The sequence below is a fragment of the Heterocephalus glaber genome, unplaced genomic scaffold (genome assembly GCF_053883595.1).
Source record: "Heterocephalus glaber isolate CG9 unplaced genomic scaffold, H.glaber_assembly_v1.0 deba00001509, whole genome shotgun sequence".
Classification (NCBI taxonomy): domain Eukaryota; kingdom Metazoa; phylum Chordata; class Mammalia; order Rodentia; family Bathyergidae; genus Heterocephalus; species Heterocephalus glaber.
The window spans coordinates 34,086,572-34,105,657 of NW_028258325.1; the positions used below are offsets into that span (position 1 = coordinate 34,086,572).

The following is a 19,086-nucleotide window of genomic DNA, read 5'->3' on the forward strand; positions in this document are numbered from 1 at the left end:
AATTTGAAACAATGTGAAAATTGCCCTATTTATTCCTTCCACGCAAAAGGGCAAATGCTAAATTAGTTTTCATGTCACAAGTTGAGTTGAGTAAGAGCCAACTTCATTCTTCCCTGGTCTTTGTAAAAATTAAATCCTTTCCTCCTAATTTCATAATTTTGATTTAAATTATTTTAAAACAAAAGAGAAAAACCCTAAAAGTTACTGCTAACTCAGAATAGCTCAGAGAGGTTACTGAGTTAGGAATTTTGGAAAATGGGATACTAAAAGGGATATATACATATAATATATTATATAATTTATAATATATAATATATATAATTTATAATATACATTATGTATTTATATATATTATATGTATATTAGGTTAAAAACCCCATCAGACTGAAGAAAAGCCTGAGGGGAGTCAGGGACAGTTTTAGCAGAACAGCCCTAGAGGATGAATACATTTTTGTCATATAGCCTTCCCAAAACAAGAGAGGCAGTGTTTCAGGCCCCATTGCTACCTGTAGACTTTCCAGGAGCTTGTGTTTATGATTCCTAGGGCCTGTAGATTGCATCTTATGCAATAGTAGATTCTGCTCACTTCTCTTAATTGATTCTTCACATCCTTTAATATAGCTTCTTTTGGTCCTATTAAGATTTGTATTCATCTCAGTTTACTTCCATGCTTCCATTATGGCCTATGTTATTGGCAAGGTAGAAAAGACTGATATCTTCCTGTTCCCTATACTGTTTTTTTTTTTCTTTCTTAAATCAATAGTCTTTTGTCCCCCTTGAAAGATCTGCCCTCAAACCCCTTTACATCTTGACCTGATAGCTCTGCTTGGATGGCTTAAATAAAACATGATGGGAAAAATAGAACTCATTGTCCTCCTGCAAAACAGCACCCCCCCCCCCCCCCCGCATTGTGAATCACTGCTGGCCATCTCCTCTCACATCCTTGGGACCCAATGGGACCTGGCCATTTTTGAGGTTAATATATGCCCTGTTTCTGCTAAAGAATTGGCTCATTAGGCCATCTTCTGGCTTTAGTCAGCTCATGCCTACATTGGTGAAACAGTTCCTCTGATTTTTCTCCAAATTTGTTGAAAAACTCAAAAGAATTACTATCATTTTTTGTTGGTTCATAGGGACTTTCTTTTTTCAACCATCATTGATTGTCTCTGCTCTGTGGCAACATGCATAATCAGGGGCCTTTGACTATTTTTGTGCCATGGACCTCTTTGGTTCTCTGTTGGTCTATGGAGTTTCTCTTGAAACGTTTTAAATGTATAAAAAAACCATACAGTGTTACAAAGAAAATCAGGGACAAGTTATAAGAATTGGAACAAGTTATAAAAGTACTAAGTTTTTAACAGAGTAGATATATGCTGTTGCTTTTTTTTTAAAGTTACAAGATTCATTGGTGGGCCTAAAATCTACCGTAATTTAAAAGTATTAGTGGGCCGGGATTTAGCTCAGTGGTTCTGCCGCCTGTCTTGCAAGAGCAAGGTCTCAAATTCAATCCCCAATCCCAAGTTTAATCCCCGGTACCAAAAAAAAAAGTATTAGTGACAGCAAAAGATGTTTTTAGTATCTGTAACAATTTTAATATGATCATTTTTTGTCACAAAGTGACAGATTCTGCTAATCCTGTGGTATATTAATTGAAGATAATGTTGAATTTTGGTTGGACTTAATGAAATAAAGATGTAATTGTTTTCCTTTCTAGTTCATGAACAACAACAGTGTGATCTACAGACTTTGATCCATGCATGCATAATCCCACTTGACCTTGGGCTTTCATCAGCTTCCCTGTATGGCAAGTCCCGGACTAACTAATAGGCTCTGTTCCAGGAGAATGTTTGTTCCTAACCCTGACAAAGTGAGTTATTCAATACACCTGTGAAAGTTCACAACTGGAATGTTCATAAGTCGGAGACTTCCTGGACTGCAGCCCCTGTCTGCTTGGGGACCCTGGTACCATCTTCTTTCTCTGTCTCACTTTGCTGGTCCTTGCAGCTTGTTGGCCTGACCTTGCCCTTACCCATTTCCCACTCTTTCACTCTCTAGCCCATTCAGACAAACTAAGTCCATTCTGCTGTCTTGCCCATTCTGACTGTAAATGTTCACACAGCGTGAGATATTCTTCACCATCATCAGGTTTTATTTTCCTTTATGATACTCTATTTGAGAGTCTTAGTTCTTTCAAACTTGGCATTTGAATAACTTCTATTTGTAAAGCCCCTTTACAGTGTGTATTTTTATCTCGAATGTTTCACTTCATCTCAAGAGGGAAGAAAGGGAGATATTATTTTACCTGTCTGTTCATACATCTGCCCATCAATGCAATATTTATTGACTATCATGTTTGGACCTAGTGAAGAAATGCTATATGTTGTACACCTTGGAGACCTTGTCTCACCTCAGGGGTCAGGGAATGGCAGAGGGTGAGAGATTTAAACTGAAGTGGGTAAAATCTGGTGAAAGAGGCTTGGGGGAAGGAAATGGGGAGAATATTCTAGGTATATGTTCCAAATAGCAAGTACTTGTCTACAGACAAGGAAGGAAACTGGTCTTCAAAATTAATGGCTTATGAAAGCCATACAACCAAGAACTTGGGAATTATTATCTCTCCATCTGTGTCATCTCAGGAGTAGAAATGATATCCTTTGGTGATATTCTCTTCCCATTGCCTATTTTAGTTCATCGCTATGTTCAGAACTAGCAAATCTGATGTGTCTGTTTCTTATCTTCCCCTATCAAATTGTATATTCATTGAGGAAACATTTATGTTTATGAAGAAAGAAACCTCTTGTGGAAGTTAAGATTCTGTGAACTTGATTGACACCCAGGAAAGATTTATCACTGCACGATAAGGCTGATAGTAAGTGGTAGTAATTATTATTTATTAAGTTTTTTCTATGTTCCAGTCATTCTTCTATACACTTTATTCAATGAATTATTCATTGAATTCTCAGAACATCCCTTTGATATAGAGATTATTACTGAAGGACACAGAGTTGTGCTTTTAAAATATGATATGATATGCTATGATATAGTGTAGTGTAATGTAATAGTCTCTGAACTAACAAATGTATTTAAATGCAGTCAGGCTGGAGTTTGAACTCAGGCAGTCTGGTTGCAGAGCCCATGTTCATAAATTACTTAGTTTTATGCTTGGGATAATGGAGAGATAAGAACATGCACAAAATTCTTTACATGCAACCTGTTTCTTTGTTTACCTGGAATTCTAACTCCTCATGACCAAATTTATCATAGTATTAGTCAGCTTTTCCATTGCCAGAACAAAATACCTAATATATACAACTTAAAGGAGAAAAGATTTATTTTTGGCTCATCGTTTCTGAGATTTCAGTCCATGGCCAGCTGATTCCATGGCAGAAACATCATGGTGGACGGATGTTCCAGAAGAAGGCTGTTCACCTTACGGCAGCTAGGAACCAGAATGAAAGGAAAGAGCCACAGAAGGGGCCAGGACCAAAAACAGTCTCTTAAGATCACACACACATGATCTACTCAGCACATCCACAAGTGTGGTTTCCTAATCTTCTAGGAGTTACTGAAGCCAATCAAGTTGACAATCAAGATTAACCATCACAAATCCACCCCTTGTCAATTTGACACCCAAACACATTTTCTTAAACCATACTTTATCTCCAAATAGAGAAAATAACAATGCCATAAGCCCACCTACATGATGTAACTATTCTGAATAAAACTGAAAACACATTCATTTCTTTCTCAAAGTCTGAAAAGTTCCAGCATTATTCAAAAGTCCAAGTTCAAAATCACATCTGAGACTCAAGACACACTCTAAGCTGTGAATCTCTATAGAATTCTTAAAGCAAGTTACATGCTTTCAGGATAAAATGACACACAATAAACATTCCCATTCCAAAAGGAATGGATAGGAGAATAAAAAGGAATAGGACCAAAGGAAGACCAACATCCAGCACAGAAAACACTAAATCTTGTAACTCCATGTCCAGCATCTGATGTAATTTCTGAAGGGCTTAGGCAACCCCATCCCTATGGCCTTGTGGGTTGTAGCCCACATTGGCCTGTCTCTTGGGCTGGCTGTGTTCATTACCAGCAACTTTCCTTGGTAGATGTTCCATGTTCCTCCAACCTTCAGCTTCCTGGGGTCTCCAATGCAGCTTTTGTTTCACTCCCACAGGTTTACACGTTGCCCTTTCAGGGTGTCTGACAGAACTCTGAACCTATCACATATTGCCTAGTTTCCCAGGCCTTCCTTTGAAATCTAAGTGGAAATCTTCTGGAGTCCACAACTCTTGCATTTGCATGCTGCAATACCAGCATTACATAGAGGATGCCAAAGTCTGCTTCCAGTGTGAGCAGGAGCCAGGCTCCCTTAGACCATGGCAGTGGCCTCTGATTGCCTGAATGGTTGAATTCTGGGGAATAATTCTCTAAGTTGCCCTGAAATGAGCAGAGAGCCCTGGAGCTCTCTTCTCAAAGCAAAAGTCTTTCAAAAGACTTTTTATTTTTATACCCTTGAGGCTAGGATGAGGTGGGTTCTGGCCAATATGAGATGTCCTCAAAGCATCTTTCCTATTTTCCCAGTTCAAAGTACTTGGCTTTGTAAAAAATGGCATTAATCTCTTCATCAACCACATCTTATTTGTCCCTAGATTTGCATGCAATTCTTTGCTGATTAAACTAAAAATTTTTCCAGATCTCCCTGTTCTGCTTTTTGTTTTTGATTCTCACTGTAGATATGACTATAAGCAGCCAGCAGTACCCATGTTACTGCCTGAACATGGGGCTGTCTTGAAATATCCTGTTAAATTAGTCCCTCATCTTTAAATTCTTCAGGTTTTAGGACATGGACAAAATGTAAACAGGTTCTTTGCTGTGATGTAATATGAATGGCCTCAAATGTAGTTCTTATTTCCATCTGAAACTTCATCAACACAGTCTTTACTATCCACATTCCAATCAGTATTCTTGTGTTCTAAGCTCACATCAGAATTGTCCATGAAGCTCTGTGTGCAACCTTCTATGGTTTTTCCAGCCTAGTTCTCCAGAATTTTCTGCTTTTTCTGCAAGCCAATTCCAAAGGCTTCTGAACCACATGGTCAGGTATGATCACGACCAATGACCCCACTCCTCAGTGCCAATTTTGGATTAGCTTTTCCATTGCTGTGATAAAATACCTGACATGCACAATTTAAAGGGAGATGTTTAATTTTGGCTCATAGTTTCAGAGCTTTCAGTCCATGGTTGGCTGGCTCCAAAGCAGGAACACCTTGGCAGAAGAGTATGGCAGAGGAAAGCCGCTCGTCTCATGGCAGCCAGGAAGCAGAGTGAGAGGAAAGAGCCAGAGAGGAAGACATGGGGAACAGTTATATTCACCATGTTCACACCTTCATGACCCACTCAGACACACCAGAAGTTAGCTTTTCTAATCTCCTGAGTGTCTGAAGCCAATTAAATTGATAATCAGGATTAACCATCACAACCATCAAAACTTACCAGCCAGAGCTAGGAGTGGTGGTGCATGCTTAGGAGACTAGGACAAGAGGATGGCCATGAATTTGAGGCCAGTCTGAGTTACATAGCAAGACCCTGTCTCAGAACAAACAAACACATATCACGTAAAATGAAAAACTTATCAGCCAGAAATTATTACATTGCTGTTGTATGTTTTTCTCAGCAAGTTCCCATGAAGAGATCTCCAGACTCACTTCACCTCCCTTTTCCTTTCTCTGTGCTTGGCTGTGATTCAGCTTCACCACCCAGTCCTGTGGTCCACCACCGGCCTGTGAGCTCAGCCCAGAGAAAGAAACGGTAACCAGACTCAGGTTGGAACCCTTGCTGAAAACAAATTGCAGAGAATATATTAAAAAAAACTCCGTTAGTAGCTGTCATTAGCTATATCCAACCAAAATTAAGTTCTGAAAAAAATTTTTTTGACTTAGAACTGTAAATCGCAGCTCTCATCCTTATAGTTGTGCTCTGGAGCTGGGGAAGCTGAGCAGTGATTTATTAGGTACGAACTGAAGATTTCATATGGAGCTTGGTTTTCTTCATGAAGCCAAATATTTTTAAGTGTTCTTGAGAAAAAGTCCAGTTGAAAATTAGAGGATACTAATAAATGAAATGTAATTAGGTACTGAAGATATCTGACAGCTGTTGTTCTAGGTGCTGAATTGCATATCTCAACTCATATTCTACTGTTACGTTTCAAGTTTAATATTTTTTTAGATAATCCCAATATCTACAGAGGTTACTTAAGGATACTAAGTACCAGGAGATTTATAGTCATAAGAGGAAATAGAGGTAAAATGAGAAACTCTAAAACATTAGTATTTAGGGCAGCATTTTAAAAAAGTATTAAAATTGGGTCAATTTATATAGTATGCATGGGTAGAGGAAAGTCATATGCATTGGGAAAGGGAAAAGGTTTTTTGCATTATATTTTAGTACCATGATATATTAGGATAGTGTTTAATAGATGATGAACTATTTGTTGTTGTTGGTGTGTGTGTGTGTGTGTGTGTGTGTGAGCCCACTTGGTCTTATAAAACCTTATAGAGAATCATTTATTAAATGCAGTACACAGACTTTAAAGTTAGGGGGGAAAAGCAAAGGTTTTGTATAGTATAAAGTAACTTCCAGGAAAGGTAACCATCTGGCGAAATACTTTGAAGTCTTGTAGAGACATGAAGATGTCATTTACACTTTTTTTTCTGTGCTGGGGATTGCACACTAGGCAAGTTCTTTTCCACTAAACTACAGCCCTGGCCCTACAATTTAACATTTTTTTAAGAGACAGGTTCTTACTATGTAGTCCAGGATGGTCTTGAACTTGCTATGCATCTCAGGCAGTCTCAAACTTAAGATGATATCTCTCATGTGCTACCATTCCCAGTGTACACCACCATGCCTGGGGTATAATTTAACTTTTTAGAAAAGAAAATAGAGTCTTTCAAATGAGAAGGGGCTCCAGAGTTGGAAGGAGTATGGAGTGATGAAGAGAAAGGTGACAAAAAAATTAAGATGTGTTAGGTACACGTACAAATACTCCGTGATAAGTGTAATCATTATACTTGGCAAACATGTACTGATAAACTATACTTTAAAAAATTTTTTGGGGGGTACCAGGGATTGAACTCAGGACCTTGCATTTGTGAGGCAAGTGGCAGAACCACTGAGCTTAATCCCTGGCCCAATACTTTAAAAAAATTTAAAAAACCAACCAACCAACCAAACAAAACAAGAAAATACCAATAATGTAGCATATACATTGGAAGAAATGGCAAGACATTAACATCTTACACCTTTACACCTTTCTTTCTAGTGGCTATATTTATTTACTGTGGTTGTGTGTGTGTGTGTGTGTGTGTGTGTGTGTGTGTTGTAGAATGGTTAATATCCAGATCAGTTCCATATAATGGAAAGCTGACCTCAAGTAGGTGGAAGATAAATAAGTGTAAAAACAAAAGACTAGCAGAGGTTCCTGTGGTTTATAAAAAGGAACTGTTTGAGGGAGGAGATTGATGACTGAGGATTAATATAACAGGGGCAGCTGGTGCAGGGTTTTGTCGCAGACCCTAAAGGCAGTAGGGATGGGGCCATGCCTCCCTCCTTCCTGGTAGGATGGAAAATATCATCAGAGAGTAATAAATATATTTAGTTTAAACTTCAGTTCTTTATGTTTATATGAGAAAAGATTAGATTACAGATTTATCATAATTTATTCCCCCAAATATTCAGGGATGAATAAAAAACTAAATAATTCCCTATTAGTCATATTAACAGGATGGGGGAAGCAGGAATAGGGTGTGTGTAGAACAATATAAATAATAGAATAATATAAAAATAATATAAATAATAGAATATATAAATATAAATAATAGAATGATATAAAAACTAGGATGGCTGTCAGAATCTCACAAAATCTTACCCAATTTCTCCTCTTAAAAACTGTTTTTCTCCCACCTTCTCACCTCAGTGAAATATACTTATCAGCCCCTAATGCCTGCCTGTATCTTCAGTGTAGTGATTAGAGTCAGATGTTTAGATACTCCAGGCTAATTCGCCTGACTTGGCCACAGTTGAGAGCATAAATCCATATGTCAGATACTGGGCGATTGCCATTTTTGTTATGTACATAAGTTATGTCAGACCTGGAGTCTGGTGTAAAATTATGCATTATGTTGCTTGTCAACGAATCATTGCAGAAGCCTTTGTTTGATGTTGGTCCAGATTGTCTAATTTCAGGACTATGAAATGCAGTACCAGGTGCCAATTGCAAATTCAGTTGTCACCTACAAGTTTTATAAACTTGCGCTATACAGCAACTGAAGTCTTACAAGTTGTTCTCAATACATAAAAAATAAAATAGTTCAATGCTGTTAAAGAATATTGAACACATATTGCATGCATATTATCTAAAAATAAATGTTATTGATAAAGTAGAAAGTCAACATAATAGAGCAATTAGGAACATGGACGTTGGAATCAGACCTCATCTTGAGTTGTGGCCTTGCCCCTTATGAGATGACAAATCTCTCTTCACTTCATCTCCCCCATATATACAATGAGAATAACATAATACAATACCTGTTTTATAGTGATTTTGTGACAGTTAATGAGATGATGCAGGCAAAGGCTTTAGCCTGGCAATTGTGAGTGCTCAAAAAATACCAGCTACAATTAATAATAATAATAATAATAATAGAAACAAATAATAAAGGTACTACCCGTAACATCCTGCATCATTATACTGTGCTAAATATTCAGATGTTTTAATGTCTGTAGTTGTTATTAACGTTGATATTGTAGAATATATTTATTTTGCCCATTTTCTCTCTACAATGACACGCAGAATGACATAGTAAGTCCTGAAGGTGAATTATTGGGAAATGACATGATACTAATTTTTTAAAACATCTAGTTACAATGAAATCTTCTTCAAAGTTTCCATCCCCTCTTTTGCTCCTTCTACTTGAAGAGAAATTTAGTGGTGACAATGTATATATATAATTTCCATGCTGGCACAAAACAAATAATCTAAATTCAGTGAGTTTTTGAAGCAGCATGCTGCAGGAGAAAAAGAATAGGACTAGGAGGCAGAAGTCTGACCCCCTGCCCCCCAATTCTGTGTTCAGCTTTGGAGGACAGACCTTAAAATCATCACCAGCTTTGTGACACTGCTGTGACTCCAGCGCATCATTGTTTCTTTTGTGCACATGTCTGGTATTGCTACTTGTGCACATGCCCCTTATTATGCTTAATACTTTATGTAGGTACATCGTATTTTAAAATATTAGTTGCTTACTTGCTAGACTGTGAATTCTATGAATATATTTTATGTATCTTTATATCCCCAGTGCTCAGCATACAGCCTAACACTGACTACAGAGTAAAGATTTGTTGAACGATTCCATGACTAGAGTCAAAGCATGGGTTTTGGTTTACTTCCTGAGTGGTCTTGGGCAATTTATTCACTCTTTCAAACCCTGTGATTTCTTTGTCTCTAAAATGAATGTAACATTTAATTTGTCTCATAAATAATTGAGCAAACTTAACTGAACAAGTGTGCATATTTCCTGTAAACTTCAACATGCCAGGCAATAGAAAATAATTTTTAAAACTAGTCAGGATAATAACAGTATTGGAAAACCAAGCTATAATATGCATTGTGGTGTAGTTTATAATAGAGAGACTTGGAAGCAACTGAAATTCTGTCACTAGGGCATTTCCAAAGCAGTTGGTGCTACATGCATGTATTATTAAGTAATAGTTATTGATTGTTATGTGCTAGGCCCAGTTCTAGGTACTTAACAAATACCTTGTTCAATACTTGTAACATTTCTATCAATTTTAGATGGCATTTTCTCCAGGTTACAGATGAAGTAGAAAGTATGGATGGCATAGAAAGAGGAACACAATTTTTTTTATTAGTACATTTTTGCAGTAGATAATGATTACATTTATTGTGGGGATTTGGTACATGTACATAACACATCTTAATTCTTTTTTCATCTTCTACACCTCCCATCCCTCCCTGCTCTTTGCAACTCTTGGTCTCCTTCCCATTTGCAAAAGCTCTATTTCCACTTTTATTCTTTCAATTTTCTTTTTCCCTCCTCTTTCCCTCCCCTCCCTCCAGGTCTTGTTTTTCTCATATAAGAGAGACCACTTGACATTTAAGCTTGTATGTCTGATTTATTTCACTTAATACTATAGTCTCAAGGTACATCCATTTTCCTATGAATGCTTTAAATTTATCCTTCTTTGTGGCAGAGTAGTGCCCATTGTGTACAAATTTTCTTTATCCATCTGTTGATAGGCATGTAGGCTGTTTCCAAGATTTAGCTATTGTAAATTGTGCTTCTATAAACCTGAGTATGCATGTATCACAATAATGACTTTAACTGTTTTGGGAAGATTCCTAGAAGGGGAATAGCTGGATCAAATGGAATTCCTATTTTTAGCTTTTTGAGGAATCTCCATACAGACTTCCATGGTGACTGTACTAGTTTACATTCCCACCGACAATGTAGAAGGGTTCCTTTTTCTCTGGAGCCTCACTAGCATTTGTTATTATTTGATTTCCTTTTTCCCCTGTCACCAGCAACTCTATTTAGTATAGCTAGAATATAAATACATTACAATATATTCTCTCTTATCACCGGTATTCCTTCACATAACAAATTTGTCACTGACACCTTACATAACAAAAAATCCAAATCTAAGTTACCAGAAAAGAAGCAAAGATATAGGAAAATAATACATTTTATATAAATTATAAAGGACTGTTACAATGAAAATCTATTACTTTTTTTTTTTTTTGGTACTGGGGATTGAACTCAGACTATTACTTTTTTCTCTAACTTAATTTTACAAAAAAGTCAACATGTATTCTGTGATCTGCTAAGTGCATACTGTGGCCCTTTCAAAAGACAGCAATCAAAGACAAGACATTACCTTGATGTCACACACTCCTCTCAGTTCTTAGCTGGAGTTGAACTTCCTTTTCTGTTCTTTAGGTGGTGGTGATTTGGTACGATTTTCATCAAAAAATCCAACTGTAGTGTCTGGGGCTGTGGTCGCTCAGTCTGCACCCTATGAAGTCAGTCTGCACCAGAGATCACTGTATTCTCAGGGATAACTTCAAAAATGTTTAGGTCACATTAAGTCCCAATGATGCAACCACTTGTCAGTGTTACGTTTTTGCCTATATATGCTTTTGATTCAGTCACATTACCTCCTATTTTCACAGCTTGGGAATAACAGCCAACTTCAAACACATTATTGGTGCCAATGATCATAGGTTTGGGAATCTTCAGTGTCAGGGGTGATATTTTCTGGGTGAGCATTTATGATCATGGCCCATTCTTCTGCTGGGTTACCTTCACCAATCGCTACTGGCCCAGTTTCAGTGATAATTCATGCTTTGTGGTGGATCACTGTCCTAGGTCATATAGTTACATCTCCTCTGATTTCACCTTCTACACATAAAAATGCTCCAGGAGAAATCTTCACACTCCTTTGAGTCTTTTCCACCATGATACGACCCTACCCTCCAATTCGTGATTTCTTCTGGAGTAAGATGGTATCTCAGTGTAGTATTAATTTGCATTTCTCTAATGGCTAGCATTAGAACATTTTTTCATGTATTCATTGGCCATTTGTATTTCTTCTTCTGTAAAGTGTCTGCTAATTTTGGTTGCCCTCCTTTTGATTGGGTCTTTTAGATTGGGGGTTCTAATTTTTTGAGTACTTTATGTAGTCTAGATAATAGTCCTCGGAGCAATAGATGACAAGTTTTTCCCCATTCTGTCGGTTGTCTCTTCACTTTCTAGGTTCTTTTCTTTGCTGTGCAGAAGCTTTTAGATTTGACATGACCCCATTTGTTGATTCTTGGTATTATTTCTTGTGCTGTTAGGTTTCTGTTCAGAAAATCCTTGCCATGCCTATGTCTTCAAGAGTTTTACCTATTTTATCTTCCAGCCCCTTTAGTGTTTCTGTTTTAACATTTAGATTTTTGATCCATTTTGATTTTAGTTTAGTACATGACAATGTGTATGGGTCTTGACCCAATCTTTTGCGTGTGGATATTTAGTTTTCCTAGCACCATTTATTAAAGAGGCTATCTTTTATTCAGTGTATGTTTTTGGATCCTTTGTCAAAGATCAAATAGCTGAAGGTCCTGGGGTTATTTCTGCTTCCTCTATTCTGTTCTATTGGGGCACATGTCTGTATTTGTACCAGGACCATGTTGATTATATTACTATAGCTTTGTAATATAATTTCAAATCTGGGATGACTTTTAATTTGCTTTTTTTTTTTTAAACCCAGGATTACTTTTGCTTTTCGAGGTCTATCTGTGAGGAGTGCTGTTGGTATTTTGATTGGGATTGTGTTAAATCTATATGTCAGTTTTGGAAGTATTGCCATTTTGATTATATTGGTTCTGCTTATCCAGCAACAGGGATTTCTTTTAATTTCTGTTTTTTTAAAAAAATTCTTTTATTGGTACATTTTAGGCATACAACACATTTACATTTCTCATTAGGAACTTGTACCTTTACATGATGCATCTTGGTTCTTATTTTTTCCCCATTCCTAGCCCTCTCTTCACACCTTCCACCCTTCCCTATTTGCAAAGACTTTGTTTCCATTTTTTCCATTTCTCATAATTTTTCCTTTCCCGCCTTTCCTTTCCCCTGCCCCTCCCACTACCCCTACCCTTTTGGACCTTTTCTTCCTATTTTGCATTATCAATTATTCATTCTAATCGTTGGTACATTTTAGGTATACAATATAATGACATTCATCATTGGAAATTTGCACCTTTACATAGTCTCTCTTGGTTCTTATTTTTCACTCTTCCCCTGCCCTCCCTTCAACAACTCCATCCCTCCCTATATACAAAGACTTTGTTTCCATTTTTTCATTTTCTCACATTAATTCCATTCCCTTCTTTCCTTTCCCCTATCCTTCCCACTTCCCCTTCCCCTTTGCCCCTTTTCTTCCTATTTCACATTATCTATTATACCTTTTAGTCCTTATTTACACTTTCAGTTTCTCACACTAGAGAAACTATTCGGTATTTATACATGTGTGTCCTATTTATTTCACTTAAAAATATCACCTCCGGGGCTTGGGATTTAGCTAAGTGGTTTTGCACCTGCTGCACAAGTGCAAGGACCCGAGTTCGATCCTCGGTACCAAAAAAAAAAAAAAAAGAATATCGCCTCAATGTGCATCCATTTAGCTATAAATGTCTCTAATTTCTCATTTTTTATGGCTGAGTAATACTCCATTTTATAAAAAATACCCCACATTTTCTTTATCCATTCTCCAGTTGATGGGCATTTGGGCTGTTTCCAAGTTTTAGCTATTACAAACTGTGCCACTATAAACATAGGTGCACATATATCGCTGTGATATGATTCTTTTAATTCTTTGGGGAAGATACCCAGCAGGGGAAGAGCTGGGTCAAATGGGACTTCCAGTCCTAGTTCTTTGAGGTATCTCCATACTGATTTCCACAGTGGTTGCACCAGTCTGCACTCCCACCAGCAGTGGAGCAGGGTTCCTCTTTCCCTACAGCCCTGCCAGGATTGTTATTGGTTGATTTCATGATAGCAGCCATTCTTTCTGGAGTGAGGTGGAATCTGAGTGTTGTTTTCATTTGCATCTCTCAAATGACCAGTGATGTTGAACATTTTTTCATGTATTTATTTGCTATTTCTACTTCTTTGTCTGAGAAATGTCTGCTCATTTCAGATGCCCATTTTCAGATTGGGTCTTTAAATTTGGGAGATCTGATCTTTTTAAGTTCTTTATAGATTCGAGATAGTAGACCTTTGTCTGAGGAAGAGCAGGTGAAGATTTTTTTCCCACATTGTGGGTTGCCTCTTCACACTCCTGGTGGTTTCTCTTGCTGTGCAGAAGCTCTGTAATAAGAAGAGATCCCACTTGTTGCTTGTTTGTGCTAGTTCACGGGCAACTGAGGTTTTGTTCATAAAATCTTTTCCTACACCAGTGTCTTCAAGAGTTCTCCCTAACCTCTGTTCTAGCCAGTTCAGTGTTTCTATTATAATATTTAGATCTTTAATCCATTTCGATTTTAGTTTAGTGAATGGTGAGAGATATAGTTCTAGTTTTAATCTTTGGCAAGTTCAAACCCAATTTTTCCAGCACCATTTATTAAAGAGGCTATCTTTCCTCCAGTGAGGGTGTTGGCTCCTTCATCAATGATGAGATGGCTGAGTTTGTCTGGCATTGTTTCTGCATCTTCTAATCTGTTCCACTGGTCCTCAGGTCTGATTCTTTGCCAGTACCATGCTGTTTTATCACAGTCGCTTTGTAGTAGAGTTTCAAGTTGGGGATTGTGTTACCACTTGCCATGTCTGGGTTACCTAGAATTGCTTTTGCTATTCTAGTTCTCTTCTTGTTCCAAATGAATTTTTGAATTGTTTTCTCAAGGTCTGTGAAGTATACTGCTAGGATCTCAATTGGAATTGAATTGAATCTATATAGCAGTTTTGGAAGTATGGCCATTTTCACTATATTGATCCTTCCTACCCAGGAGTAGAGGATGTCTGTCTATTTTCTGATATCATCTTCAATCTCTCTTTTCAGAGTGCCATAGTTTTCAGAGAAGAGGTCTTTGATTTCTTTCATTAAGTTGATTCCTAAGTATTTCAGTTTTTTGGATGCTATTGTGAAAGGAATTATTTGCCCTGTTTCTCTCTCAGTGAGTCTGTTGTTCGTTTAGAGGAAAGCTATTGATTTTTGTGTGGTGACCTTGTATCCAGCTCCTTGACTGAATTTTGTTATTTAGTCTAGAAGACTTTTGGTGGAATTCTTGGGGTCTTCTATATAGAGTATCATGTCATCTACAAATAATGACAATTTGACTTCTTCATTTCCTATCTTTATTCCTTTTATTTCTTTCTCTTGTCTAATTGCTATGGCTAATGTTTCCAAAACTATATTGAAGAAGAGTGGTGACAGTGGACATCCTTGTCTTGTTCCTGATTTGAGTGTGAAGGATTTCAGTTTTTGACCATTTAGTAGGATACTGTCTGTTGGTTTTTCATAGATGTCTTCTATCAGTTTGAGGTAGAGACCATCTATTCCAATTTTTTGTAGGGTTTTTATCATAAATGCATGTTGGATTTTGTCAAATGCTTTTTCTGCATCTATGGAGATAATCATATGGTTTTTGTCCTTGGCTCTATTGATATAGTGTATTACATTGATTGATTTGCGTATGTTAGACCATTCCTGCATCCCTGGGATGAATCCCACTTGATCAGGATCTGTTATCTTCTTGATGATCTTCTGCATTCTATTTGCCAGTATCTTATTATGGATTTTTGCATCTCTGTTCATTAGTGAATTGGTCTATAGTTCTCTTTTTTGGTTGGGTCGTTTTCTGCTTTGGGGATCAAGGTGATGCTTGCTTCCAGGAATGAATTTGGGAGTATTGCTTCCCTTTCAATTTCATTGAAGAGTTCAAACAGGAGTGGCAGTAGTTCCCCTCTCAATGTCTTGTAGAATTCAGCAGTGAAACAAACCATCAGGACCCAGGCTTTTCTTAGTTGATAAGTTATTAATTACATTTTCAATTTCATTGGTTGATAGTGGGTTGTTTAGAATTTTTAGGTCTTCTTCGTTCAACTTTGGTAATTCATATGTATCTAGGAATCTGTCCATTTCTTCTGTGTTTTCTATCTTATTGGAGTATAGATTCTGGAAATAGGTGTTGATGATCCTCCTAATTTCTCCTGGGTCTGTTGTAATTTCACCCTTTTCATTCCTACTCGCATGGACTTAGGCCTTTTCTTTCCTTTTTCTGATAAGGTTGGCTAAAGGTTTGTCAATTTTGTTGATTCTTTTGAAGAACCAACTCTTGGCTTCATTGATTTTTTGTATCATTCTCTTAGTCTCCATTGCATTGAGTTTTCCTCTGATCTTTGTAATTTCCTTCCTTATATGAGCTTTGGGTTTGTCCTGCTCTTCTTTTTCTAGAAGCTTGAGATTCAGCATCAGGTTGTTTAAATGGGCTCATTCTGTTTTCCTAATATGCATATTCACTGCTATGAATTTCCCTCATATGACTGCTTTCATTGTGTCCCATAGATTCCGATATGTTATATTGTCATTGTCATTTAATTGAAGGAACTGTCTGATTTCTTCTTTAATTTCCTCTGTGACCCATTGGTTATTCAGAAGTATGTTGTTCAATTTCCACGTGTTCATGAAATTTTTCCAGTTTCTTTTGCTGTGGATCTCCAATTTCATTGCACTATGGTCTGATAATATACAGAGGATAACTTCAATTCCTTTGCACTTACTTAAACATGTTCTATGTGGGAGTATGTGGTCTATTTTGGAGAACGACCCATGTGCAGCTGAGAAGAATGTGTATTCTGATTTTGTGGGGTGGAACACTCTGTAAACATCTGTTCAGTTCATTTGTTCAGTAGTTTGAGTTCTAGTATTTCATGATTTATTTTTTGTCTAGTTGATCTATCTATTCATGACAGTGGGGTATTAGTGCATTTATGACTTTTCATGTCCATTAGTAGTTGTTTTATATAGTTGGGTGCACTAGTGTTTGGTGCATAGATATTTATGATTGCAATCTCTTCCTGTTGTATTGTTCCCTTTACAAGGATGTAGTGTCCTTCTTTGTCTCTCTTAATCAGTGTTGGTTTGAAATCTACTTGATCTGCAAAGAGGATAGCTACTCCTGCTTTTTTTGGGGTTCTTGTTACATGGAGTATTGTTTTCCACCCTTTAACTTTCAGTCTATGAGTTTCTTTTTGAATTAAATGTGTTTTTTGTATGCAGGATATTGTTGGATTTTGCTTTTTGACCCATTCTGCCAGTCTATTTCTTTTGATTGGTGAATTGAGACCATTAACATTGATGGTTATAAATGAAACATATTGACTTATCATTGTCATGACTTTTTCTTTTTGTTGGGTTCCCCCCCTTTACATGTAATTTCTTATCATGCCCAATGAGTTCATTCTGCTGTGCTTCCTGGGCTTGTGATCTTCATTGTCTGTTCCCAGGATATTGTCTAAAATTTTTTTCTGGTTTGGTATTCATGAAGTGTTCCTAAGGTGCCCTTTGTCATGAAAGCATCTTATTTCTCCATCAATTTTGAAAGATAGTTTTGCAGGGTACATCAATCTGGGTTGGAGGCTGTTTTCTTTTAGGGCTTGGAATATGTCAGTCCAAGCTCTTCTTGCCTTGATGGTTTGTGTTGAGAAGTCTGCTGTGATTCTGATGGGCTTTCCTTTGTATGTGATTTGTTTCTTTTCTCTGACTGCTTGGAGAATTTTGTTCTTCTGTTGTGTTTCTGGAATCTTAACAATTATATGCCTATGTGTAGATTTTTTTAGATCAAGGCTATTTGGAGTCCTATATGCCTCACTTATCTGTATGTCAAGCTCTTTTCCCCTGCTTGAGAAGTTTTCTGCCATTACTTCTGTGAACAGTTTTTTTTTATGTTATTTGCACTTTCTCCTGTTTCTTCTTTGTCTCCAATCAGTCTTATGTTATTTTTCTTCACATCATCTAGCAGCTGCTGGATTGATTTCTTGTGGTCCCTTACAATTTTGAATCAATTTTTCTTTTCCTGGTCATTAATTGCAATCTCATCTTCTATATCTGAAATTCTGTCCTCACATTCACTCATTCTGCACTGTAGACTTTCAATGGAGTTTTTCATCTCCTGGAAATCTATTTGCATCTGTTTTATGGATTCCATTTGTTTCCCATGTTGGGATTCCATGATGTTCCTCAGCTCTTGTCTAGATTTATTAATCATGTCTTGCACTACAAGCACAATCTCTGCTGTTATCTGAGAAATTATTTCTGATTTCATTTTTTCCAGATCTTCTTTTGTTGCCTGTTCAGTGGGTCCAGGTGGTTGAATATCAGAGTGTTCCATCTCATTTCCCTTTGGGATTGCTGTAGGTGACCTGGAAGTCTGGTTTTGAGACTTGCTTATGTGTCTTCTCATTTCTACCTGGGGGAGAGGGGTGTGTGCTGTTGGCCCCCGTGTGGCTCACCTCCTCTGAGCTGGGAGCAGTGGGACAGTGGCTCAGAAGCCCCTTCCTCTGGGCTTAGTGCTGCAGGATGGATGGTGGCCCAGAAGCCCCTTCCTTTGGGCTGGGCTGTCTTTCAATTTTCTGATGTCCTCTTCCATCTCCTTTTTCAGAGTAATGTAATATTTGTTGTAAAAGTCTTTCACTTCCTTGGTTAAGTGAATTCCTAAATATTAGTTTTTCTCAATGCTGTTGTGAATGGTATTGTTTTCCTAATTCTTTTTTAATGAGTCATTATTAGTATATAGGAATGGTACTGAATTTTATGTGTTAATTTTGTATGCTGCTATATTGATGAAATTGGTTATTAAATCTAGGAGTTTTTTGTAGAATTTCTTTTTGGGTCTTGTAAGTAGAGGATCATGTAATCTGCAAATAATGATACCTTGACTTCATCCTTTCCTCAATGTATCCCTTTTATTTCTTTTTCTTGCCTGATTTCTCTTGCTAATATTGAAAGGGCTTTGTTGAAAATGAGTGGCGATAATGAATATCCTGGTCTAGTTTCTGATTTTAGAGGGAAAGCTTTTCAGTTTTTTTCCCTATTTAATATGATGTTAGCAGTAGGTTTGTCATAAATGGCTTTTATCAGATTGAGATAAGAACCTTCTATATCTGTTTTCTTCAGGAATTTTATCATGCATGGATGTTGGATTTTTGTCAAAGGCTTTTCCCCTGTCTATTGATATGATTGTATGACTTTTGTCTTTGCTTCTGCCATATAACAGATTATATTTATTGGTTTAGGTACATTGAATCATCCTTGCATCCCTAGGATGAAGCCTACTTGATCATAGAGTATGATCTTTTTTGATTTTTTGTTGCATTCTGTTTGCCATTATCTTGTTGAGGGGTTTTGTGTCTATGTTCCTTAGAGAGATTGACCTGTAGTTCTGTTTTTGGCTGGATCCTTGTCTGATTTTGGAATCAGGGTAATGCTACCAGGAGCTACCAGGTATGACTTTGG

At 37.2% G+C, this 19,086-nt stretch overlaps 1 protein-coding gene and 1 pseudogene across 7 annotated transcripts in view; one reads left to right on the forward strand and one right to left on the reverse strand.

The window, feature by feature from the left end:
• The window catches only part of Limch1 (LIM and calponin homology domains 1), a 329,430-nt gene that overhangs the window by 40,415 nt on the left and 269,929 nt on the right, over positions 1 to 19,086 (forward strand). The window lies entirely within an intron of this gene.
• Positions 10,986 to 11,807, reverse strand: LOC101699566 (dynactin subunit 6 pseudogene; annotated as a pseudogene).